At 33.7% G+C, this 27,708-nt stretch overlaps 1 protein-coding gene across 8 annotated transcripts in view; it reads right to left on the reverse strand.

Moving 5' to 3' along the window:
- The window catches only part of Evi5 (ecotropic viral integration site 5), a 411,492-nt gene that overhangs the window by 238,064 nt on the left and 145,720 nt on the right, over positions 1-27,708 (reverse strand). For 2 of the 8 annotated variants that reach the window (XM_068376830.1, XM_068376829.1), the window contains exon 1: positions 24,705-25,173. The exons of the other annotated variants lie outside the window; for them this stretch is intronic. The gene's annotated coding sequence lies outside the window, so the exon portion shown is untranslated. Of the gene's footprint in view, positions 1-24,704; positions 25,174-27,708 lie in introns of those variants that run through there. 8 annotated transcript variants of the gene reach the window in all.

The raw sequence follows: 27,708 nt of genomic DNA on the forward strand, positions 1-27,708 counted from the left end.
GAGAGAGAGAGAGAGAGAGAGAGAGAGAGAGAGAGAGAGAGTTATCTTTGGATCAGTCCCATATCTTTAGTACCCCGGCACCAAAAAGCAACGAACAAAAGTGGCGTCAGGCACCGAGCACAATGAAAACGTGTCCCATTCAAAATAATATCCAGTAACAGGAACTGCTATATTGCAAACAACAGAACGCTAACAGCTCCAGGCTTACATTCAGCACATTCTTTTTCATTTAAAGTAAAAATAAAAATGAAAAAATGAAACGGACGCCAAAGCAATAAACAACGAAAGTTTCTTCCATTTTCCAATTCATGCCCTTGAACAACAGGAGCCAACAAAGAAAGGGAAAATAAAAGCAAAAGCCTGAGGTAATACCACTGTTTGAATTAAAGAGTAATTAAGTAAACCCTCCTGCTAAGGCAACTGAATAAGGGGAGGGGGATAACGCCTTCATTGTCGAACGAAAAAGCCAAGAAACAATAATCTAGGTTCCTTTTTAATGGGTCCTGCATAGTGTGGTCGTTGACAGACTAGGGGACACCAACCCACCCCTTCCCCCGACACCCAACCTTACTAATTTACTTTTCCTAACACCGGTCAACATGATCGATCTGAGTCCAACGAAATGGACTGACATTTTCAATCTAATTTCTGAATTTCGAACATTAGTCTGCTACACATCCACACCTGTAGTTACAGATTGGGCCTATTTCAGAGCAATGGCTTTATTTTTTTCTTCTAAAATTACAGAATGACAGATATACAACTCTTGTATTAAAAACTGTTTATTGCCAGGCATAATTAACACATTGCCGGCGTTACATTCAGTACGTAATATACCCTTACAATTGATAGTTTGTTGAATGGTCCATCTTGCTAAAATGACGCTTTCTATGAGATCTATGTATGCGATTTAATATCTATGCTTAAATCTTGATTTTGTAATAATCTTGTATCGGAAATCCATATCAGTAATATTATATATTAACAAATACCGGCTATCAAAAATATTCCTTAAGTAAATTTTGCCAGTAAGATCAACACCACACGAAAATAATAACGACAACAACAAATTTCAGATAACCTAATATTGGGACATGATTTACTTCAGCCATATGAGGCAACATCTGCAAGTAGTCATTGCTACACTTTTGTGAAATCAAGCCAATTATATCCTTAAACATCATGTACATAGCGGGTGATAGACTCCTCGCCTCCCACATGCGATATTTACTGTAGTTTACAATTCTTTCTAGAAAACAAACAAGTAGCACGATGTGTATTCACATAGGCTATATATATATATATATATATATACATTTATATATAATATAGTATCTATACAGTATAATGATACCATAATATATATAGTATATAAATATATATATATATATATATATATTTATATATATATATATATATATATGCGCGTGTGTGTGTGTGTTGTGTCAGCGTTTTTAAAGGTCAATTATATTGTTTTAAATATGCATATCATTATCATTATCATTATCATTATTATTATTATTATTATTATCATTATTATTATTATTATTATTATCTTCGATGTAATCTTAGCAAAAACACATACTGATTTCTTTCATACCTTTGATTTCCAATAAATTCTATTAGTACCTAAATCTTGAATGTTTTCCATTAAGGTAAACACATTTTTATACATATGAAAATCTTCCCATCTGCGTGTTATTTTTATCTATTTCTGCAAGGTGAACCCCACAAGCTGTGAACTCCTTAAGAGTTACCTCACAACAAGGAAGAAATCTGAATATACATATTCTTTTTCTGACTGTGCAACCATTGTATGCAGACCGCACACGCATATTTTTCTTATTATCAACTGAAAAAAAAAAAAATTTATTTTCTTCACTAGATTGCTACAACAATTCTAGACCTATCTTCTTTCCCAATTGTGGGAAAAGAAATGATTTAGTCAATCGATATATTTTGAAGAGGGAACATTAAAAACACCAAATGTGTTGGTGTAGCATAATGCAATCATATAGGTGTATAAGTGTTATATGATTACGCCTCTTTTGTTACTGTGTCTAGTAGAATATTTACCTTATCCTACTGAAGTAAATCAATTACATTAATAAAGATAAAAATGTGAACAGCTGTGAATTATTAAGATATATATTTTGTAAGACCCTCTGGCGACCCTCAGAAAAAACGTCGCAACCCCTGGGGTTAGGAACCACTGATGTAATCAATAAATTAAATAACGATTAAGTCACTATTAAAATGACTTCCACCACCAGTTTCTAAAAGAAATATCCAAAGTAACAAACTACATTTTCTACCATTTACTGAAGCTACAACTTGGCTTTTATCACCACCACTCATGTGCCCATTACCATAGTGAGAGTAACAAGCCCAATGAGCAATGGTTAGCAGGCAGCCCTGGCTCTTAAATAACCGCCAATACGCCTTAATAATCTCTCTTTCATGATATCTACCAGAGTGTTGGGCCAGGGGTGGAGGTTACCGATCCTAAATCAACGCACTCCCCTCTATATCACAACCTGGCACCATTCCTAAACCGTGACACCTCGCATGCCCCAGACACCTCTCTCCTCCCTCTAATCCCTCTTCCTCACTATCGCCAAACATTTCTCCAACGTCAATCTCAGCATCCCTCCATTTTTTTCCCTCTCCCTTCACCTTCACTTTCGCTTTTACACCTCAGGAGGTTTAGACTGGTCGTGACTCTTGCAACACTTCAAGGACCACCACTATTCAACATCCTTTTCATTATGTTATTTTCTTCATAACCGTATGTTATCATCGGCGTTTTACTGACGTAGCATTTTGCTTATTAATACCTCAAGAACAGCTTCTGGTAATGAATAAAATAACAATTCCATTATTTCCTATTGGAATTGGCTACCTGACAAATCAACACAGGCTACAAGACCAATCTGTACATTATCATTGTCACTGAATGGTAGTAACTTTACCTTGTATCTTTTGCTCCGTGTTTCATTAGCAATATAGCCTAGGCTTGGAAAAATAATCATCAATACACACGCACACACATATATATATGTGTGTATTGATATATATATATATATATGTATATGTATGTATATATATATATATATATATATACAGTAAATATATAGTATATATGTATATATATAGTATATATATATATACTATATTAGTATAATATATATATATATATATATATGCAGTATAATATATATACATATATATATATACTGTATATACACATATATACATAAATATACATATATATACATAAATATACATATATATATATATATATATATATATGTATATATAGCCTATATATATATAATATATATATATATATATATATAGGTTATATACATACATATAGATATATATGCAATATATATATATATATATATATACATATATAGCCTACATATAGCCTATATATACATACATATATATATATATATATATATATCAGATTTTCTCCATCACTAACATACGAAATTATACATCGTACTCAATAAATGCTGACCTCACGTTAAACAAATTAGGATGTACTGAATGCCTTAGCCTTGTCTTGCCATACAGTATAAATGAGATTCGTCCTCAAAAACTATTTTCTCTAATGGGGATAAAAGCTAGCATGTCTTTAATCCATCTTCACGTATCTTCCTCTTCCTGTCGTTAATAATGCAGCAATAAAACCTTGAGATCACAAGATCTAACTATAATTACCTGATACACACATTAACAATTTAACATGAGAAAAAACTATTATTTGTAGGCCACATCCTAAAAAATATACATATATCCAAAAAAAAAGTTATGTAAGGTCGTACATAATCCATTATTATCTTGAAACAATAAAGAAAACTTTTTAAAAGATATTAGGATAAGATGCTTTTATTAAGATTTAAAATCTTGATTTATTGACAAAAAGTGACTTTCTCTCTCTCTCTCTCTCTCTCTCTCTCTCTCTCACACACACACACACACACACACACACACACACACCATAATATAAGGGGCAGGGCATTTAATCATGACAATTAATGTTCTCTAAACATTAATCCCTCATTTAAAACAAAGAAATTTTTTCGTAAGAGATGACTCGCATAAAAACTGAATTAAGGAATTCTTTTTTTTAATTTATTTTCTAATAACGTGATTCATCGGCGCGTTCTCCTTCACTTGGTCATGATGCACGAAGCCTTTTCATTCCATTCTCTTAGCTATGCGTGATGTCCCTGACCTCCCCCATTCTCATGTATTTTACCTCTCTCTCTCTCTCTCTCTCTCTCCTCTCTCTCTCTCTCTCTCACAAACCCATGCTCACATACTTACATACCTCAACCGTGATTGGAAATTCTTCTCTACCTCAGCATACCGTTTCTTTTTTCCCCTAGAGATATATTTTGAAATTTAGCATACGAAAATAGATATTTCGAAGGAGACACTCTCTTTTGGTTCCAACATCATTTAAACCCTCTTTACGATTCCACTTATGCACCATGATTGACAAAATCTCTATCAAATAATTTTCCGTGAACTCGATACCTAAACAAGAGTAATCACTAAAGTTCCCAATGAACAGCACAAGGTAATACAGTTGTGCCGATTCGTACCACAGAAAATCTTAATAATCGCGCAACCAAATCCCCGCCCCCCCCCCCCCCCAGCAATATTACTTATCCTAAATCGGCGGCAAACATCAAACTTTCTCTGGCTGAAACCACAACTGGTTCAGTCTTCAAATACAAGTGGTTTAGTCAATCTACAGCACAAGAAAGTCTTATAAACATTATTACAGCGACTTTCTAATAATTCTCAAAAGGAGTCCCCAGTCTGACGATGATTAAATGAACGTATTACTCTGTTGAAAATTCTTTCATCATTACTAATACCATCGATGATGGTTTGAAACGTCATTGCTTAACCATAAAATCCTCATGCAACTTGAGTAAATGTAGTAAAAAAGAAAAGGAATATATAATATAGTAGCCTTTTATTTATATGTATATAAACACACACATACATACATACATACACACACACATATATATATTTATATATATATATATATATATATATATATATATACATATACATATATACATACATACATATATAAGCGTGTGTGTGACTGTGTATGAGAATGAATGCATAAGTATGTGTGAATGTAAAATAGGAAAAGAGAGAGATGAGTCAACACACTAAGAACTAAAAATATCCAAAGATTTCCGCAGTAAGACTTCCTGTAAGCCAACCATGAATGCTATACCATTCAAATGCAAAAACCAATAGTGAAAATACGTGAACTGCGAAGTGGAATCTCGCAGGCATAATCTACCAGCACCAGAGAATTTTCTTCTCGGCGGAAACCTACCGCCAGACACGAGGTGTAGGGTCGCGACACCCGTTTTACAAGAAGATTAATCAAAACCTTTTTTTCTCTGCTTATCATGTATGAAACTTTTTTTGAAAGAACCCTGTATCTTGGTAAAAGTCACCATTATGAGATTACGGTAGACAATAATCTTTTTTATGAAGAGAGAGAGAGAGAGAGAGAGAGAGAGAGAGAGAGAGAGAGAGAGAGAGATCCCGGATTATTAATACTGAGGACTGAGAAAAGTAAGGCTTTCACAAACACAACGTTTAAATTGTGAGCAAAACTGCGCAATTATTCATCTGATATTCACATCTATATCTTGTTATCATTTATCGTGAGAAGAAATTAGATAACATCTGGGATACCAATTTTCAGCAAGTTGACATCGTACCCCGTCCTCAGTTTACAAACGCCGATATTTGTGCAGATATTCACTTCGTCACCCCCCCCCCCCCCCCAAAAAAAAAAAATAACTCTTATTTCAATAGCATTTCTTCGGATGTAAACCACCGATTCAATAACATTTGGAAACTCATTCTACAATTCGATTACAGCTTGGATACAACTTCTAGATTACTGCGCACTATTAAATCTCACATAGGGAAAGGAAAGACTTGAGGAGTAACATCATCTTTAGATAACAAGCATTCAACTTTGATTCTGTACTGGCATATCCGAAAGATTCTACAATATGATATGATATCGGAATCCACGACAAAAATACGTCTATATGAACGAAATGGCAAAATTTGCACATTCTGCTGGAGGTAAAGGTAAACTTAGAAAAATAGCCTCCATGTTGGATCGCCACAAAGATTTTTATGAAATCCGTTTCAGCATATCTACCTACACCATAATGACAGAGAAAAAAATCCTAATAATTGAACAGCTCAGCCAAGTGAATGACAAAACTTTTGAGTATTGTACATTTAATAACAGCAGTCTTGGAAAATGATTGCCACGATGAAATTTCATAGCATATCTAGGACATTTTATCGTAAAATAATACAGTGATTATTCATAAACATTTTCCCGATAGTATCACAACCTAAAAAATTATGGCACCCCACCCCACCCCTATTATCTGGTCTACATTGGCAGCACACAACACGATATTAACAATTGCATACGAAAGAAACTATGACCTAAAACGATCTCATATTGACTAGTTATGATGGAATTGGCTGGTAGAAAAATAATGTTCAAACTAAGAGAAATTGAAGTTATAGGTAAACTGACCCAGGGGAAATACTCAAGACAAGAATTCCTGTTTGAGATGACTACTATACACAGACACAAAACATGAGAGTAAAAACAATACAAGTCAGTGTATGTAGGCATATAAATTCCGTACACAAACTTAAGGGGGATTTACACATATATATACCAGTGGAATTCTCTACGATTTTCAAGGGAATACAGTAATTTTCACTAATACACGATTCGGTTGAAAACATCAGAGTAAAAACACCTTTATATTGTCTACAATCTCGAGCGAAATCTATTGCAGATAAACTTTTAATTTTCAAATAGCTTTTCAAGCTATGAACGCCAATCTGAAGCCCAACTGGGCTATGTCTTGCCTGATTCACACCAGCAAGGAGATTAGTTTCTACATAGGCCTACGTGTGTCTGTAAACCTGAAATTTATATGCCTGTAAACTTACAAATACTGACAATAGGCTACATTAAGTTAATATCAAACCTTTTCAAAACAGATTTTAATATTAGATTCTATACGGCATAATGCTGATCGTAGACATCTTCATGTGTCTTGCAACCGAAAAATGTTACTGAAGGAAAGGAGTAAATTGGAAAGGTGAAGTGCAATTTAAGTGGATTATATTGTCTGGGTGAAATTTCAACAGCGAGGAGAAGTTCACCTAGTAGTTTGGTCATAAATGTCGTCACCAATTTGAAGACAAATAGAGCCCCGAGGAAAATCCCTGTTTATGGAAAATGTTATCACAGGTCATCTCGTGACACGCTTTTGTTATAGCGAAACATCAGGTCCAGATTACATCAGAAAATTTGGTCTAAATGCTTCTATGGCATGACCGAAGCGGACGTTTGTACAGAAACCAATCAGGATGCAGAACATAAAATAACTCCTTACATAGATATGACAATGCCCATCGTAATTATCTCCACCCATAGATGGGTACATAGGCTTCTAGAGGACACTATTCAAAAGAGATAAAAACAATGTCCAGATAAGAACCACATCCAGACGAGATAAGAAGACCAGAAGTCGAACAGAGCCAGGTTCCAATCTCCCTTTCAGAAACACCTATTTCCAAATTATTGTCATATATGAAACGAAGAGAACTGAAGCAGTTAGCTATTCCTGCTTGTGATGACTAGGCCTACAGTATTATGCGGCCTGTCCTCCGTTACACTATCACCGAATTCTGGGCGAAAACAGTTGCTGTCCATCTTGAAGCCACCTTTCATTTGACGTCCAAGAGTCCGAAGTCATCGTGCCATCTTCACCTGAACTTCAGCCGCCCTTCTGCGACGTTCTCACGCCTAAAGCCTCTGTACCAGTTTTGTAACAGTTTCATTTCAACATTTGCAGAAAACTAATAATCCATTAAGTATTACTCTACTTTCCTGTCTGTTCCCCCAATCTATTAATGATTTCAACTGATTTGATTTGTCATTGAAAGTAAAGTAGAAGCAACATTAATCCAATTTATAATTTAGTTTGTCAATATATGTGTTGTTTTATTTTCTAATTTTTTTGCGATTTTTTTTTTCTATATTCATTTCCGATACTTCAATTGTTGTTGCCGAGTCCTTTTTTTTTTTTTTAAACTGTAACGATTCTCAGTTCGTAACAAGTTCACGTGAAGCACAAGAACAAATGAAAGAAATCACTTAAAGTCTCATTCGCTTCCGTAGCTTCCAGTCATTTATGTCTTAAATACCGGCAGGTTATACTTGACCTTTTCTCAACCGTATTTTTCGTAAATTGTTTTATTTACTATGACTCATTTACAGCGCGTCTTTCACCACGCAGTAAGCGGGACTAAAAGCAAGACATTAATATCACATTTCCTGAGAAAAATAATCTGAAAGGAAATAATGAATTTGAAACGTTCATAACTCCCTTACTCAGAGGAGAGAGAGCAAGAGAGAGAGAGAGAGAGAGAGAGAGAGAGAGAGAGAGAGAGAGACTCACTGAACTTAAACCTTGGTACACGTGTACTTAAAAGTGTCATAATTTTGTTCGATTCCTTCCGCTTAACTAGGAGCAAAGTGCCTCTGGGCAGAGAGACACTTTTGTGGTAGCTTAGCGGTTTCTCATAACAGTCGACTCTCCAATCGGTAAGTTCCACTTTCTTAAAAGTTACTTTCACAAAATTCTATCAATTCTGATTGACCAATTTATTCCACAATTATTGAATAGGAAATAAAAGTAGCTGGTGTGTAACCCGGCCGTTTGAAATTGCCATGATTGTGTTATGTGCTAGGAAAAGAATAATCGCTGTACAGACATACTGAAACTGCTTAGCCAAGAGTAAACACTATAATAATAATAATAATAATAATAATAATAATAATAAATAACTTTACACGAAGGCCACTGCTGCCCCAACCGTAATGGCAGGTTGGGGTGATAAAATTCACAAAGAGAGAGAGAGAGAGAGAGAGAGAGAGAGAGAGAGAGAGAGACCGACCAGGTAGGATTTGCAAACGAGTCATCGAAGGAGGCAAGCCCAAGTGGAGGCGGAGGAAGAGAAGGAAATGAAGAAGGGGTCAGTGATCTCTCCAGCAGGTGGGCTCTTCCTCTGAGACGTTCTCCTCCTCCCCTTCTCCTCTTCTTCCTCCTCCTCCAACGGTCCTCATAACCTCCTATTAAACAATTTCACCGTCTTTCATGAATGGTATAGGCGGAAACCACAGATATTGATTGGACATCGTCAACAATTCATATTTGCGTTTTTAAATGAATAATGAGGGGTTCAGAGAAATTATATTTAATAAAAGACCATTAGTGTGTTGTATAAATACATTTTTTGTATAAAATGGCATAATAGAACCCTTATATTTAAGTATTTTTTGAACAAAATGCATTCCAATCGAATCATATCAGTTGTAGATGCAGTTAGTTCCAATTATAAAAGAGGTATTTTTCTCTTGAAAAACTCTTACTTGCCACTCAGACATACTGCATAATTTACACCACTTCCTTTCCATACAACGTAACAAAACATTTCATTATTAAGTTCTACGTTTAACGAAAATTAACGATGTATAAATAATCCTGGTTTTGACGCTACTTTTTTCGAGACTTTGGATTATATAAAGAAATTTAACGTTATATATTTTAGTACCTTTTTGGTAATAATAACTAAGACCCCCAAAGGTAGAATTATTATTAAAAGCTTTATTGCTATTACAACAACCTTGAAATGCACTTGGTCAACATTTTAAAAACGCCTACGTAATACAGCAAGTCCAAATAAAGTCATATAATAATACGAAAATTGAAATTATATGTAATATAAACCACTCAACTAACATCATAATCATCAAATGATAATCTTTTTTTCTCAGGCGACCATCGGATGTATAGACAAGGGTATGACGGGAGAACCGAGGTTGGTCCTAAGCCTTAATAAAAATAAAAAAGAAAGAAAACAAACAGCAACTTCTCTTATCTGAGGAATGTGTAATGAAGAATCACAAAATCGAGAAATTTCTTTATTGACCTTTCGAAGGGAATTATCTTTCAACGATTTAATTCCATAGCCTCTGTACCCTGGTCTTTCACTGTCTTTGGATAGAGTTCATTTGCTTGAGGGTACACCTAGGCTCACTATTCATATCTTTTCTTCCGCTTGTTTTCTTTTTTGAAGTTTTTTAGAGTTTATATATGAAAGATATATTTTGATGTTTTTACTGCTCTTAAAATGTCATATATTAATTGTTCATTACTGCTTTTTTAGTTTACTGATTTTTTTTTGTTTCCTTTCCTCACTGGGCTATTTTCCCCTGTTGGAGCCCTTGGGCTTATAGCATTCTGCTTTTCCAACTAGCTAGTAATAATAATTCTAATAATAATAATCTCTAAATATTTTCATGACTGTGTTGTCTGTTTTATTCTGAAATGACAGATTAATCTTATGCGTTGTATGAAAACGGCGATTATATCATTATCATCATTACTTGCTAAGCTACAACCCTAATTGAAAAAGCAGGATGCTATAAGCCCGAGGATCCAACAAGGAAAATAGCCCAATGAGGAAAGGAAATAAGGAAACCACAAAAGAATCAATAAACAATTAAAATAAAATACCGGTATTTTAAGAACAACGACAACATCAACATAAATCTTTCATATATAAACTATAAAAACTTCAAAAGAAAGGAGGAGGAGAAATAAGATAGAATAGTGTGCCCGAGTGCACCCTCAAGTAAAAGAACTCTATCACAAGACAGTGAAAGGCCATGATACAGAGGCTACGGCACTACCCAAGACTAGAGAACAATGGTTTGATTTTGGAGTGTCCTTCTCCTAGAAGAGCTGCTTACCATAGCTAAAGAGTCTCTTCTACCTCTACCAAGAGGAAAGTGGCCACTGAACAATTTGATTGCAGTAGTTAACCCCTTGAGCGAAGAGGAACTGTTCTGTTATCTTAGTATTGTCAGCTGTATGAGCTTACAGGAGAATATGAAAAGAATAGGACAGACTATTCGGTGTATGTGTAGGCAAAAGGAAAAATGAGCAGCAACCCGAGAGAAGGATCCAATGAAGTACTGTCTGGCCAATCAAAGGATCCAATAATTCTCTGTCCAATACTTCTCAACACAAAAGTTCTCTTGCACCTAATAGCGCTCTCTCAAGGGCAATTGATGGAGCATCTTCCTAATACCTTGATGTGATTTTATTTGACTGTTCTCTGCAAAATTCATGATAGGCCTATATTTAACAACACAATTCAGAAGACCATTTTCGAGTAAAACTTTTCATCTGCAACACGTTATTGTTTTTTTTTCTCAGAATTCACCTCAAAGTTATATCCATTCTAATAGTAAACTAGTTTCAAATATACTTTACTACAACGATGCTCTCTCTACCACTGTTTGCAAAATTATTATACAAAACAAAAGTTTCCTAGTCTCTTTATCAAAATGCTTTTCACAAGAAAAAAAAGTTTCACTTGTTCATTTGGTGAAATTTTATTTCAGTATCCCTTATTACATTCAGGACAACCTTTTTTTTTTCAAATAGACACATCTCCCTCTAAAGTAGTAATTGTAAGCAGAGGTTTTCTAACTGCTTCCAAGCTGCAAACAATTCACTTCATTTAAACACACTGTACGAGAAACGAGCGGTTAATTAAGCATATCACTGGCTGATTTGAATTCTTGTCTGGTAGATAGAACAATCGTTACAAAGGCTTCGACTTGATGAAGCTACAAGGAAAAAACTGTCTTTTGAATTCAATCTCATCTTGAACAATTGTTATAACATGGCAATTTTCTTTTTCTTTTTTTTTTTTGCAAAGTACTTTAGAAATAATTGAAAAAAACAGTTATAGTTTTAGAATTTAAAGCCATAAATTGGATGTTTACCTTAAAATCCGCGATCATGTAGTTCAGGTTGAAATGTTGTAACACAAGGTAACTTTAATTTCACACTCTGGTAAGCTTCAATAAAAATAATAGATAAACAAAGTTTGGATACAAATGCTTCAAGCGGTATTGCAGAACTGTGCACAGAGAACACACCCAAAGGGTGTCAACAGGTGGCTAAGAGCTAGGGGTTGATAATCATCATTTAAATGATAGAAAGCGTTTGACTGCTGTGGACAACTGACACAAGGGTTAGTTTTCCATAATAGCCACCAGGGGTTTTGGCCATATCACCAAGGCCATTAGCAACGACTCGTGACCAACCTCGAATTTCTCTGTCGAACCGAATCTCTCTTGTGTTTACATCTCATAATATAAATCAGATGGACTCCACGTAATGTTACACTAATTTACTATAACTTATAAAAATAATTTCATGTTTCTTTTATAAATAAGTTATAAAAATATACATTTAATGCATTCCAGTTGTTTTCAATCGTATTAAAATTTAGAAGCGAAACTAAATTGAGTATTGGGAGAAGAAATAACTTGAGACAAAGTCTCACACTTAAAAAAATGGTCTCGGAGTCAACTTCAAAACAACGAAAACAGGAGGCAATTATACACTTTACAAGTGGACAACATTTCAAAGCAAATAGCCTATTAGGAATTCCAACACAAACTAAAAATGTAACCTGAAATGAATATGATGACTATGGAGAGAGAGAGAGAGAGAGAGAGAGAGAGAGAGAGAGAGAGAGAGAGAGAGAGAGAGAGAGAGAGAGAGAGAGAGAGAGAGATGTGTGCATGTGAGCAACTCTTGCAACAACGATTGAACAACGTGTTCATCAAGCGAGAGAAGAACGAAGTACAGTATATTGCCAGTCCCTGCATGCTAAAAATAAATCAGATAATGAATAACTGTAGCACACATAATACATCAATCAAACACACACACACACCCGTCCCCCCTATATATATATATATATATATATATATATATATATATATATATATATATATATATATATATATATATATATATATACATGTATAAACAATATATATACATATATATATGTATATATATATATATATATTATATATATATATATATATGTACACACATACATATGCAAAATATACATGTATAAACAATATATAAATATACATACTGTATATACATAGATAAATGTATATATATACAGTATATACAAATATATATAATATATCCTCAACATCCGGATCTCAGTATTGATAATGTTTCTATAAATTTGTATAACTCTTAAAATTTTAGATGTGATTCTCGACAGCAAATTTACTTTTGAGAAACACATTAGGTCTGTGTCTTCTTCAATTGCACAAATAATTGGCTTATTGAGAAAGTCTTACAAGATTTTCGGTGATCAATCAATTCTGAAGAAGTGTTTTAATTCTTTCATTCTACCTTGTTTTGAGTATTGTTCTCCTGTCTGGTGTTCAGCTGCTGATTCTCATCTTCATTGGTTGGACAGAAACTTACGGTCTATTAAATTTCTTATTTCTGATCTAGATATTAATCTTTGACACCGTCGTTCAATTAGTTCATTATGCATGTTGCATAAGATTTTTCATAACTCTGACCATCCTTTACATTCAGAGCTCCCTGGACAATTCTATCCTGTTCGTAATACTAGGCAGGCAGTTAATTCTAATAGCCAGGCCTTCTCCATCATGAGGCTCAATACTACACATTATTGTAGAAGTTTTATTCCAGCTGTTACCAAGTTGTGGAATGATCTTCCTAATCGGGTAGTTGAATCAGTAGAACTTCAAAAGTTCAGAGTTAGAGCAAATGTTTTTATGTTGACCAAACTGACATGAGTCTTTTTATTGTTTATATATGACATATCTGTTTTTGACATTGTTAATAGTTTATATAGGAAAAATCTGTTTTGACGCTGTTACTGTTTTTAGAATGATATATTGTTAATTTATTCTCATCATTTACTTATTTCCTTTCCTCAGTGGGCTATTTTTCCCTGTTGAAGCCCTTGGGCTTATAGCATCTTGCTTTTCCAACTAGGGTTGTAGCTTGGCTAGTAATAATTATAATAATAATAATAATAATAATCTATGCATATATATATATATATATATATATATATATATATATATATATATATATATATATATATATATATATGATAAATTTTGCACATTGTTTACGTGTTTTTCATATTCGAATAAGCCATATATATTTTTGATATATTAATGTCTGGATTCTCTTAACAACCTCGGGATCACAGACCCAGGCGAAATCTCACAAAGACAAGAGCTTGGCTCCGGCCGGGAATCGAACCATGGTCGGCAAGCTTATATAGACAGTGACTAACCCACTTGGCCACGAATATATATATATATATATATATATATATATATATATATATATATATATATATATATATTTACATATACACACATATATTTATACACACATATTTACAATGTATACATGTATAAACTACATATAATATATATATATATATATATATATATATATATATATATATATATATATATATATATATATATATATATATAAGTGTGTGTATGTGTGAATACATACATTATACATATAAGTATATCCATACATAGGCATATAGATATAAAGATATACTAGATAAACGTGCTATTTCCTGAAGTTCTATTTGACACTATAATCCAGGACTTATAGTTTTGTGAAAGGGAATTAGATAATAACAGACGCAAAGGTTTAAAATATGACATTTATTCTTCCTAAATAATATGATACAGTCTTGAATGAAAGTATCAAAAAAAAAAAAAAAAAAACCACCACTCAATTGCATTCCTGAAAGGTTGCCCCCAAACCGTATTTGTCAGTGCTTTCGTCACCCGACGCCAACCCCTCAGCAGAGTCTCAAGAAGAATTAAACACTGACATCACCTACTTCCCCTTCTCTCGCTTCTGGGAACTGTCTGCAGTAACCAACACTCACCAAAGTTTCTCAATTTTTGCACTCACCCAACCTGTATCCTTTTCCACTTGCATTCCATCTACATATATAAACTAACCATGAAAAATGAAATAGAGTTTAGCGCCTGAGATATATATTTTCTTCGAAAACGCAAATTCCCCCCCCCCCCAATCAGTTACTATAATTAGGTTTTGAATTTACTAATTTGCTAATTTAGGAAATGTCTCTCTTATTACTGTATAACCCAGTCTACTCATTGCAATTTTCTATCAACCTATCTCTCTATCTATCTATATAGTGATAAAATGTATGCATATAAATACGTTCACACACACACACACACACATATATATATATATATATATATATATATATATATATATATATATATATATATATATATATATATATATATATATATGAATAAATACGCATTTACTTAAGAACGCACATATCTGTACATAGATACAAATAAATAAATAAACAAGTAACTCTATATGTATATATACGAAAAGATACATATATATTCATATACGTATGTATGTATGTATGTATATCTACCACATCTTTAAACTGAAAACAAATACTACTCTATGATGAGAGAATAATCTCAAGCTGAACTAACATAAACAAATTGAAAAACCAACGGAAAAAAAACAATTAATTTCGTGAGCATGGAAAAGCTTTTTCTAATAGAAAAAAAAAACATATACAACCTTAAAACTAGGTTATGTGAAAAAAAAAATATCAAGGAAACCCCGTTTCATACATTATACTCAAGACATACTGTGGGTTTCACTTACACCAGGCTTAGTAAAGGACACACCATAAAGAGATGAATGCGGAAATTTATTCCTAAAAATACATGTAAGTATGAAAATGTAAAATACATTATTATAATCATAATAATTTCAAAATTTTAATAATATTAATCATAATAATATTCTTTATAATTTCAATTACTAATATTATTATCATTTTTATCACTATCATTATTATTATCATTAATATTATTATTATTATTATTATTATTATTATTATTATTATTATTCTTATTTTTATTATTGAAATTAATAAAATTATAACAATTACCATAACTCGGTAAACCAAGAAATGGGAAGGACGAAACCCATCTTTCTGTTTTAAGGAGATCCTTCTTTAAAAGTTTCCGGTCCCTGGCTCTGTCTATAGCCTTATTGACAATTAAAAGCTTCAATTTCTCAAAGGATCGGGGCCTTCTGACTCACTGTAGGCTAACTCAATTTAATCATAATGGAAGACGAGTAAGTCTGCCAATCATCTTTGGGTAAAAGCAACCAGCCAGTTAAGTCTAATAATATTAGTCATAATCCTTCTCAACGACCCATATTTTTCACCACTATATCATCATTATGGTTCCGTTTTATTCGTTTCAGCGACAACAAAGAAGAGTGAATCATAATTAATTCAGCTATGTCAGGTCAGGCGTAGAGTAATAGTGTCAGTTTATTGAGTAGTGCTTTTATAAAACTATTGTTTTACGAGATATGTGAGTTTTAAGGGAATTTCAATATGGCGACCATTTTCCAGCATGGCGGCTAACGCAAGCACAGGAGACTGGGATTTTTCATATGTTGTTCAGGTCATAAATCCCTATACTTGAGCCAAGTTTCAGTTTTTATCTAATTATTTCCGTAAAATCCTACATTTTTCCCTAACGCTCCTGGGCTAAATAGCACTCCAGGGTTCTCAGAGTGAAATAAAGAATAACAATAACCAGCTTCATGGCAACAATAACGCAGCTATCCACCCAAATGTCCTTGTTGGTTTTAAAGAGAAATGAACTCAAAATATTTCTCTCGCCTTTCCCATAGTTATTATCTAACGTTGAGACTGTCGCTTCAACTTAAGTCATGTGATGTTTTAGAAACAGCTCCAACATAAACAAAATGCATGTTAGCGTTAAAGATAAGTTGAATGACTTATATACACAGAGGGTTGACGTGCTGTTCATGAAGTTTATGTAAAGGTAGTCTAAAGTGAATAAATGAAGGCGTCGAGTTATGATACCTGTAGCCAAGGTCTGTAGAATATTATAGACCTTGCCTGTAACCAATGTGTTTTATATTTCCACCAATTATTTCGGGTCAGCCAATCAATCAATTAATCATTCTTACATGAAGCATAAGAGGTACAAGGTTATACAGGCATACATACATACACACACGCATACACACATTATATATATATATATATATATATATATATATATATATATATGTATATATATAAATATATATATATAATATATATATGTATGTATATATAAATATATATATATATATATATATATATATATATATATATATATATATATATATATATATATATATATATGTGTGTGTGTGTGTGTGTGTGTGTTTGTGTGTGTGTGTGTTAGACTGATATGCAAACTAAAACTAAAAGGCTAAACTTATATAATCATATAAGGCGTATGAGTTACTAATTCCAAGCGCCATAACATATTAGTACTATATTTTCTAGGGCAAACTAAATCGCTCAAACAAACTTCTCGTCTCTCTTGTTTCAAACGCTGTTCGTAAATGATCTGGATAAGCTTTGAGCGTTGAAATATTAGTATATGGTAAGGTAAAATGATTTATGGAAAAATCCTCATATTCAGCAATGGAAGTTGCTAGCACCATAGTCCTCAACAACCCTAATGTAAGGGTGATATGGTAGCCTATTGGAACCGGCCTTGTCTAGTGTCATGCCGAACTGGGGTTCGATTCACGCTCAAGTTCGATAGCTTCTTGTAGTGTCTGTAGATCACCATCCTTGTGAGTTAAGGATAGGTATTTGGGGGAGCCTATAGGTCTACCTAGTGTGTCATCATGAGCCATTGCCTAACCTTCCCTGGTCCTAGCTTGGGTGGAAGGGAGCTTGGGCGCTGATCATATGTATATATGGTCAGTCTCCAGTACATGTCCTGCTAGCTAGAGAAATGTCCCTGTCCCTTGCCTCTGCCATTTATGAGCGGCCTTTAAACCTTTAAATGGCTACCCGGTGTTGCAAAATTATGATCATCGACTGAATTTCATCATTGGTGATCAAATGAGCGTACTGTTGTCATCGGGGGCATAATATTTGTATAATTTATATTGCAGTCTTACCTATTCTGGAACAGATGATTTAATGTTCCGAGTATTCACTTTCAACGTTGCATGCAAATACAAATCACTTGTTACACGAAATAATATGAATATTCCTACTCCATAGTTGAGGATCTACTTTGCCACATTGGTATATAAAACAGAAAAGTTTAGATTCAGCTGAAATTCAAAGGAATTGAAACTGACTTTAGAGAAAAGAAAAATTTCCAATTTCAGATCATTTGAATTTTTGTTCACACTCTGGCAGTGAAAAAACAGTAATGCTGCCTCCCTAAAGCTTTTCTTCCACAATAATCTAAGTATCGCAAGTGAAAGTGACTAGCAAAAAATTCCAGACGATGAAAAAAACTCTTAAATAACGTATCTTCCTTTGTATTGCATATTACAGTTCTATTGTTCTTCAAGATAATTAGCACTGGCAAACTTCACGGAAACTCTCACAAGAACATAAAAGAAAACATGAATGCGAAACAATTGACAAGAAAAAGTATTATAATATACAATGGCATTTTGGAAAGTTTCCTTGCCTCTCTTTCTTCCAAGAAATGAAGGCCTATATTTTGCTATATAATATAATGTAATATATATATATATATATATATATATATATATATATATATATATATATATATATATATATATATATATATATAGCCTATATATATATATAGCCTATATATATATATATATATATATATATATATATATATATATATAGGCTATATATATATATATATATATATATATATATATATATATATATATATATATATATATATATATATATCCGAGCATGGACGAACGAATATGATCATCTTGACAATCTCTGTATTTCGGCTAACGTTTTTAAAGGCGCATTGCCCACCAATGCTTTGTGGCTAGAGAGAGAGAGAGAGAGAGAGAGAGAGAGAGAGAGAAATCCATTCTCCTTCCAGTACAGATTAATTGCGATCATAAGCAAAGATTTCCTAGTGTTTAGAATGGCACTCGGCATGCATTACCACCTACTTTTCACGACTATAGCCTATATTAGTTAAAGAATAAAACATTTACCAAATAGCTTATCTAGCAACAGTGATGTGTTGTATAAGGAGTAATTTTACGTTTAGGAAAAAAAATAGACGATCGCTTACAATAGGATCATCTTCTTATAAGAGGGAAATCTTCTCATTTTACATTTTATTTTTCCGGTAGATTACACAAGGCTGTGATTTCGTCAAATAATACATCATATAATTTACCTGCTAGACGATGAGTCAAGAGTGAATAAACTTTACTACACTAGAGAGAGAGAGAGAGAGAGAGAGAGAGAGAGAGAGAGAGAGAGAGAGAGAGAGAGAGAGAGAGAGAGAGAGAACGAAGTACGCCTGCTAAAAGAAAAAGGGTCTGGATTAATGGGAAAAAGAAAATGGCACTAGGATAAATCGATACTTAAGCGTAGGGTGGAACCTGTTGTGAAAGAGAGGGATTGAACATTTTCTAGGTGTGCAGCAATGAAAATGTCAGGATATTTGTTATTCACTCCTCATACAACTTATACATTACGGTATTCAAGTGAAACCATACTGGCAAATACAGTTATAACCTAGAATCGTACAAAAGGAAAAATGATGCCATCTCACAGGCATCTTTCCGGGTGATGAAATAGTTAGCCTATTGCTCATAAAATAAGACAAGTCTCAAACTCAAATGATTATGGTTATGCCTTTCCAAAGTATGCCACTTTCATAACATCTATCCAACACCTTTAAGTCATTCCTCGTTCTCATTTTAACTTTTCTAAGTTATATCTTCATTTCACCAACCTGTCACCATCTATTCTTCTCATAGGACTAAACGCTAACAAAACCCTATAATCCATCATTTCCACAGTTTCTCTTAACGGCTATGGTTGTGGTAGCCTATTGGAAACGTCCCAGACTAGTGATTTATTGGACTGGGGTTCGAGACCCACTCAAGTTCGGTAGTTTCTTATAGTCCCTGCAACCTTACCATCTTTCGAAGGTGATGGGGGTTCGGAAATAACCTACAGGTCTTCCCGCCGAGTTATCAGCAGCCATTGCCTGGCACTCCCGGGTACTAGTTTGGGTGGAGAGTGGCTAGGGCGTTGATCATATGAAACTTATATATGGTCATTTTCGCTTTCCCTTATCTCTGCCGTTCATGGACGGCCTTTAAACCTTTAAAGCCTATTTTCTTTCATGTCCAAAATACAAACTCGGGGTCTCTTCGAAATTTTTTTACTCTTACTTGCTTCAATGTAGTGGTGATTCTAGTCTTCTCTTCGCCTGCGACCACTCACGATATTCATACTTTAATACCCATTCAATGTTTATATATATATATATATATATATATATATATATATATATATATATATATATATATATATATATATATATATATATATATATATATATATATATACATATATATATACGTGTGTGTGTGTGTAAAATCCCTTTCTGAGTAGGGATACCTTAATTGTAGTGATAGGGTTTGTGTATCACTATGATAAGCAAAGTTGTACTAGTCAGGGCCACCCATACTAAGTTCATTTGATGTGAGCAATCAAATACGCCTCCCATCATACAGGCTAAACCCCAGAGTCCCAGACATGAATTGACATGTCTGAGCCTTTGTCCTACATTGGACTAGAAACTTCTGCATTTGTTGTTGTTGTATGTATGTATGTATATATATATATATATATATATATATATATATATATATATATATATATATATATATATATATATATATATATATATATATGTGTGTGTGTGTGTGTGTGTGTGGGTGTGTGTGTGTGTGTATGTATATATAGTCAAGTGTAAAATCCACATGAAACAGGAAAGTAAAAGACCAAGTACCAAGAGGTTTCATGTATTACTCGTACCCTGAAGAAGTGTACGTAATACACGAAAGCGCTTGGTATCTGGTATTTTACTTTCCTGTTTCATGTGGGTTTGACACTTGAATATGTGTCAGGTGCAGTGTTGTGACTGGTGAGTAATTATAAATATATATATAGGCCTATATATATATAAATATATATATAGACATATATATATATATATATATATATATATATATATATATATATATATATATATATATATATGTGTGTGTGTGTGTGTGTGTGTGTGTGTGTGTGTGTCTGTGTGTGTGTATTGTATGTGTATACATTTATATACATATATAATTATAAATTTATATATGTGTGTATCTATACACACATACATACGTTCATGCATACATACATACAAATATGCATATTCTGTATTAATATCATGCACGTGCTCTGTAAATGCATCCAGAAAAAAACAGAAAATGCACATACTTATTACACTAAATGATTAAACGAACCACTTAAAGGGGCATTATAAACAATAAATAAAAAAAATTCGATGCAATTTTTCTTCATGTTTTATACTAGCTTACCCCAAGCAAATATTGACCTTAGTGATTAAGCAATCCAGAGAGAGAGAGAGAGAGAGAGAGAGAGAGAGAGAGAGAGAGAGAGAGAGAGAGAAATTGGATTTATGGATTTGGGCTATATAGCCTGTCGCCCAAGTTTTTCTATGGTAAACTCCAAGCGTTACAATATAAATTAAGGTTAGAAGATATAGTAGAGCAAGATAGGAGAAAAGAATCAAGAACGGTAAGTTGGTGCAGATGAAGGCCGTTGGAACGCTGCAAGGAACCCTAAGTAATGCTTACAGTGCAATGCGAGAGGTGCACTGAGGACACTACCCCCTATGAGAGAGAATGCGACTCTGATTAGCTTTCCAGCATTGCCGTGTGCGCCATCTATGTAATGTTCACTTCCAGGAAAGCAATTCTTTTGGAAACACTTAGGGCTGGGTTTCTGGTATTCCTTCAGGCTACCTCTCCAAGTCTCAAATGCTTACTTTAACATATAGGCCTACTGTATGTGTCTATGGGCACGTAATTTGCCTTATCCGATAAACATTTTAGGCGTAGCCATGACGCTAGTGACCTCTGATTTTTGAATAACAGATGTTTAAATTCAGTCTGAATACTATTGCAATTCTGTACTTAAGTAACTTATCCAGATTTATCCCGAGGAGGATGGAATGGAATCGGTTACTCAGCCCAAGTAATAATACTGGTGAGGTGTGAAGAGGTTCGCGGAAACGTGGTGGACATAGATGCCCTTTCATGACCACGTTCAGGTTTGGTTGGTCTAGTACAACGGGTTTGGCCAGGAAGGGGCTAGTATACAATGATAAGGTTTTCAAATTAAATGAAGAATAGCGAAGAACAAGCTTTATAGTCTTTCTTCAAGTACATGTCAGGGGTAAATCTAATGTTTGTTTCTGATATCTTCATTGCAATTGTTTATTCTTAATTTCTGAAAACAATGCCTCTTCTTTTCTTTGTTGGCTGTAATTCAAGCACTGTAATGACAATGTCAATAGTAGTGACAGCTGTCCAACTTGACATCTTTATAATTGGGGGGGGGGGACCCTGGCCCTCTCTATTTAATACTCAGATTAAATTTATCTTTTAATTTGATGCTTCCTACTGTCTTCTAATCTTTGCATAGATTATACAGCTAAAAGAAAGCATTAGATAATTTATTTTATTTTCTTTACACTAAGTTGTAATATCGTCTCGTCTGTCTGTGTTTATATTTCAACTTTGGATAACACATCCCTTTACGTTTCATGTCTGCTTTGTGACTGAATGTAGATCTAGTGTCTTTTAAACACTGCTTTAGAACGCCACTCCCCGTATGATCTCTTGATTTTTTCTTCCATTTAATAAATCAAATTCCAAAATTTTACAATTGCCAGTAGTTGGACAAGAAATATTGAAAAAAACCGTTACTGTTAAACTTAATTGTGAAAAAATATTTTTTCAAGTTATCAATGAAATATAAGACCTAAATTTATAAAAAAAAAAAAAAAAAACTATATGCTATAATAACCTGAGAAATCTGATGAAAGAGTTTTGCAGCGATTTGATATTATTTACCTCGAGAAATTTTCTTGTATCATTAACCATTACACACACACACACACACACACACACACACACACACACACACATATATATATATATATATATATATATATATATATATATATATATATATATATATATATATATATATAACTGTCTATCTATCTATCTATCTACATATATATATATATATATATATATATATAAATATATATATATATATATATATATATATATATATATATATATATATATATATATATATATATATATATATATATATATATATATATATATATATATATATATATATATATATATATATATATATATGAGTAATACCTCAATTTTTTAACCTAACATTTCTATATGGGAAATACTTGAAAGTTCTAAGAACGCTTCTAAACAGGATCCATTATGAGAAATCGCATAAACATCATCAGCCTGACCGGCCCTTTTTCTTAAAGGACGACCTTGATGAACATCTTAATGGGTCCTCGGTAATGAAGCAATCAGCACATCAGTGGTAGCCAAGCACGAAGTACACAAAACTCGAGATGAGTGTTAGGAGCAACAATAAACGCCCATAAGCACAATACCTAAAAGATACTTGACCATAATCACTCGTTAGAAGCAGGCATTATTGGTATCTCTCAATATCTTATTTCTAGGGAGGCTTGAGGAAAAATCTGATATCTTTATTACCTAGAGACGGACTACAGAAACACTAGGTCTAATGGCTGTCACCCGGACTATGACATCATTTTCAAATTTAGCATTGCGTAATCACTCCAGCAGGAAAATGGCTTGCCTATTGCTTTAAGCAACTATAAATTTAAACCTGTTGAAAACTAATTTTAGATAAAATCATAAAATGTTTTTCTAATATTCGTGACGTTGCAATATTTTGCAAAGGACCTTCACTGCCGTATGCGGTATACAATATGTGATCACAATAGACTGCATCTCAACGAGGCATGCGGCAAATCGGTGTGTGCAATTTTCAGAAACTCTAGGCCTATTAAAAATGAGAGTCAAGTTTATTTTCTTCATTTGTTTTAATATCTTCGTTATTATCGCAGAAACATGCCATATTTTCTATCTACCCGACTACACTCAAGTTCTAGCCAGGTTTCCTTAACGAATAGTTTCATAGCGTATTTCACGAAATACTTAACACTAACCGAAAATGGAAGCATAGCGACTGTCTTCGTATTTCAACATACTCTTTCCGTCAACTCCCCAGAAGTAAAAATATATTCAGTAATCCTGAGTTTTCCAATTCATACTACCCATTTTTCCCTAAAGGTAAACAGTATAATAGCAACTTAGAGAGAGAGAGAGAGAGAGAGAGAGAGAGAGAGAGAGAGAGAGAGAGAGAGAGAGAGAGAGAGACTACTAGGATGCTCATACCAATTTGTAAGTTTATATATAGAGGAAATTAAATGCAATACAATTGCAACTTGCCACATCCATACGCTTAGAGAGAGAGAGAGAGAGAGAGAGAGAGAGAGAGAGAGAGAGAGAGAGAGAGAGAGAGAGAGAGAGTTATCTGGGCTGAAATAAAACGTTCCTCCACATCCCTCCAAATTCCTAAGCATCCGGACTCACCTGTTTCCACGTTGTAGTAGAATTAGTCATAGGTCGCCTCACAGGTAGCCTGGATGACGTCACTCCTCCAGCTGATAAATAGGTCCCAGCGAAAATTTTATCTCACAAACACTTTTTACAATCTAAAACCTTATCAGAGACTAATCAACTGGTACATGCCACTTCGTAATGATAACCAGCAACAAAATTACTAAGTAATATAATCAATAAAACTCATTTATACTTCATCATTAAAATAGCGGTGTTGAAATCCCCACTTTTCGTTACACACAATCCATTTTCTAAATTCCGATTCCCCAAAATTTTCAGTCATCACTTCTCTCCATCTTCTTGCGTAATCCCATAATAACACTCATGCACAATAGTATTACCATGGCGTAGGCGAAACCACTAAATAGTTTAACGTTGCATTTCGCTTAGACTAAAATCCCTGTACATCCTTCACAGACTTCACACATGCGCACTTCCCCATCAACTAACTTGACAGAAGAGAGCAAACTTCAGTTGACTTATAGCGTGGTTGCCCTACACCTCCAGATATTCGTTGGCTTTCACATCTCTCTTCCTTTTAGTTATCTTATGTGATGCATTCTTTAAAGAAAAAAGCCACTCCATTATTTGAGAATATAAATATGGACTAATGTTTTTTCATGAAGAATGATTTTGAAAAAGAAATGGCGTAAGCCATATAAAGAGGATGAGTTAATAAAATTCAGCAACTGAGATCTCGTGTCCCACAAAGATTTCTTTTCTCTGAAGCTTCACCCGTGTTTGTTCATGAAGTTGGTTTTTGTTTTCATCTTTAATCGAATAAGCATAGTATCTGAGCACTAGCTTTCTTTTAAAAGCTCTTACCCTACATTTGAAGGAAAAACTAATGAAATATCAAGATATGGGTGAAACAAGTGCAACAAACCAGTAAAGTTGCCAACGATGAAATAATTATTCCTGGGCCAAGCACTATCAGTGGCTTTTTTTAACATGCTAATATGAAATTTTACCCTTCGTAGTTGTAATTATGTAGAAAATCAAGATATTTTATGACCCATACATCTGAACTACAGAAGATTTCAGAACGGGAAATATTTATTTCGCTTCTTTTATTTTGACCGCTAAACAAACATAAACTACACAAATGTGTATGAATCAAGATGAAAAATAAAATACAGTATAACTCTTTGTAAGAAAGTTCTGTTACAGTATAGTAGGAATTAATATGTCTAGAAATATGAAAAAAATACCTGCAACCCCCAATGAATAGCGTATCTCAGTGATAGATTTTAAAAATCACACAGGTTTCTGTTTTAAATAGCACCTATAATGGTATTTTCTCTCCTGAAGGAAGGAGAATCATAGAAATAGAGAACACCACGTACTGAAGTTGTAATCCTCAACGAGGTTGCAACTTACGACCTACCTAACGGAAGTACGTACACATTAACAAGGAAGTTTTTACTCTAACCCCAATACCTCCTTACCTGTCGCTCCACCACGTTGCATTCCCATTTCTCTCCTTTGGGCTCATCATAAGCAAATAGATATATTGTTTATATTTCGAAAACAATGGAAGGGAAGTTTTCACCTCACTGCAGGAAATGGTGAATGCAATCAAAGAAAACATGAGCCTAGCTGACACGACACCGTTAGAGTGAAATAATATGAACAGGACGTTAGAACACTCATGGAGCAGAACACCGGTCTAGAGCAAATATAGGATAGAATTTAAACGAAAAACACTTCCAAGGAATAAGATGAACAAGAAATCAATAAAGTAATCAATTACCGCAACTGTAACCACAAACGTCAGATGGAAAGAAGAAACCCATGTAAATATGATAGCAGGTGGTATAGGGACAGAAGATAGAAGAAAGACATGCGAGTAGTAGGAGGTCGGATTAGCCAGGGAGGAGGACTAGACGGATCAAGAACACAAAAAGACATGTGGGGAGTACCTTAGTCAAGTGCACACACGCACACACACACACACACACCCGCAAAGTGGGCGGAAACAAGTAATTTTGCGGCCAGCCTGTAACTCAGTGTGGCCTTGAAGCTGGAGCATTGTTGTAAAGAAATAAAACTGTAGCCAATCTAAGGACAACAGACACCAAATGATAATAATTGCAGCAGCAATAATAATAATAATAATAATAATAATAATAATAATAATAGTTTTGATAATGAAGAGGTGGACCACTCACCAAATATTCTTGATGATCAACACAGCGAAAATTGCATGTTTGTCATGAATTATGCATGTTGAGTAGAGTTATGATATTTATATCAAGGTAATGTGATAAATTATGGAACTGTGATGTAATACTAATTCAACTATGCAACGAATTTCAATAAGTACAAACATACAATCTCATCTGGAAGTATGTTAAAATCAAACTTTAATTTACTATAATGGATGAAAATTTGACTGATTTCTAAACATTAGAAGCTGATTTGTTAACTTGGAAAAAGCGACAAATCCCCAGTGAGGTTTATGAGGATAGAGCCAATTTATATTATTATTATTATTATTATTATCATTATTAGCTAAGCTACAACCCTAGTTGGAAAAGCAAGATACTATAAGCCCACGGGCTCCAACAGTGGAAAATAGCCCAGAGAGGAAAGGAAATAATGAAATAAATAAACTGCACTCTTTAAATAAATGTAAATAAGGATTACGAAGTACTCCTACAAGAGTTCATTAAAGATCACAGAATTCACGGAATCCTACGCAGGCGCAGGAATGTCACGCGCGGCGGGACGGTCATGCTTGCACACCCTGACAAAATTGTCATTCACACGAATTCTGACAAAAAATGCATATGGCGTCACGATGAACAGAAGAATTCATGTTTTGTGTCGCGAAGAGAGATGCTACTAAACCATAACAAATGTTTGTGATAGAAATAACAAATGCAAAATTGATGTGTGTTTTACGAACAAAACCGGTAGTAAATTATAATGATTTGGTGTTCAGAACGAATTAACATAAAAATAGTCTGCG

The sequence above is a fragment of the Palaemon carinicauda genome, chromosome 7 (genome assembly GCF_036898095.1).
Source record: "Palaemon carinicauda isolate YSFRI2023 chromosome 7, ASM3689809v2, whole genome shotgun sequence".
NCBI lineage: Eukaryota > Metazoa > Arthropoda > Malacostraca > Decapoda > Palaemonidae > Palaemon > Palaemon carinicauda.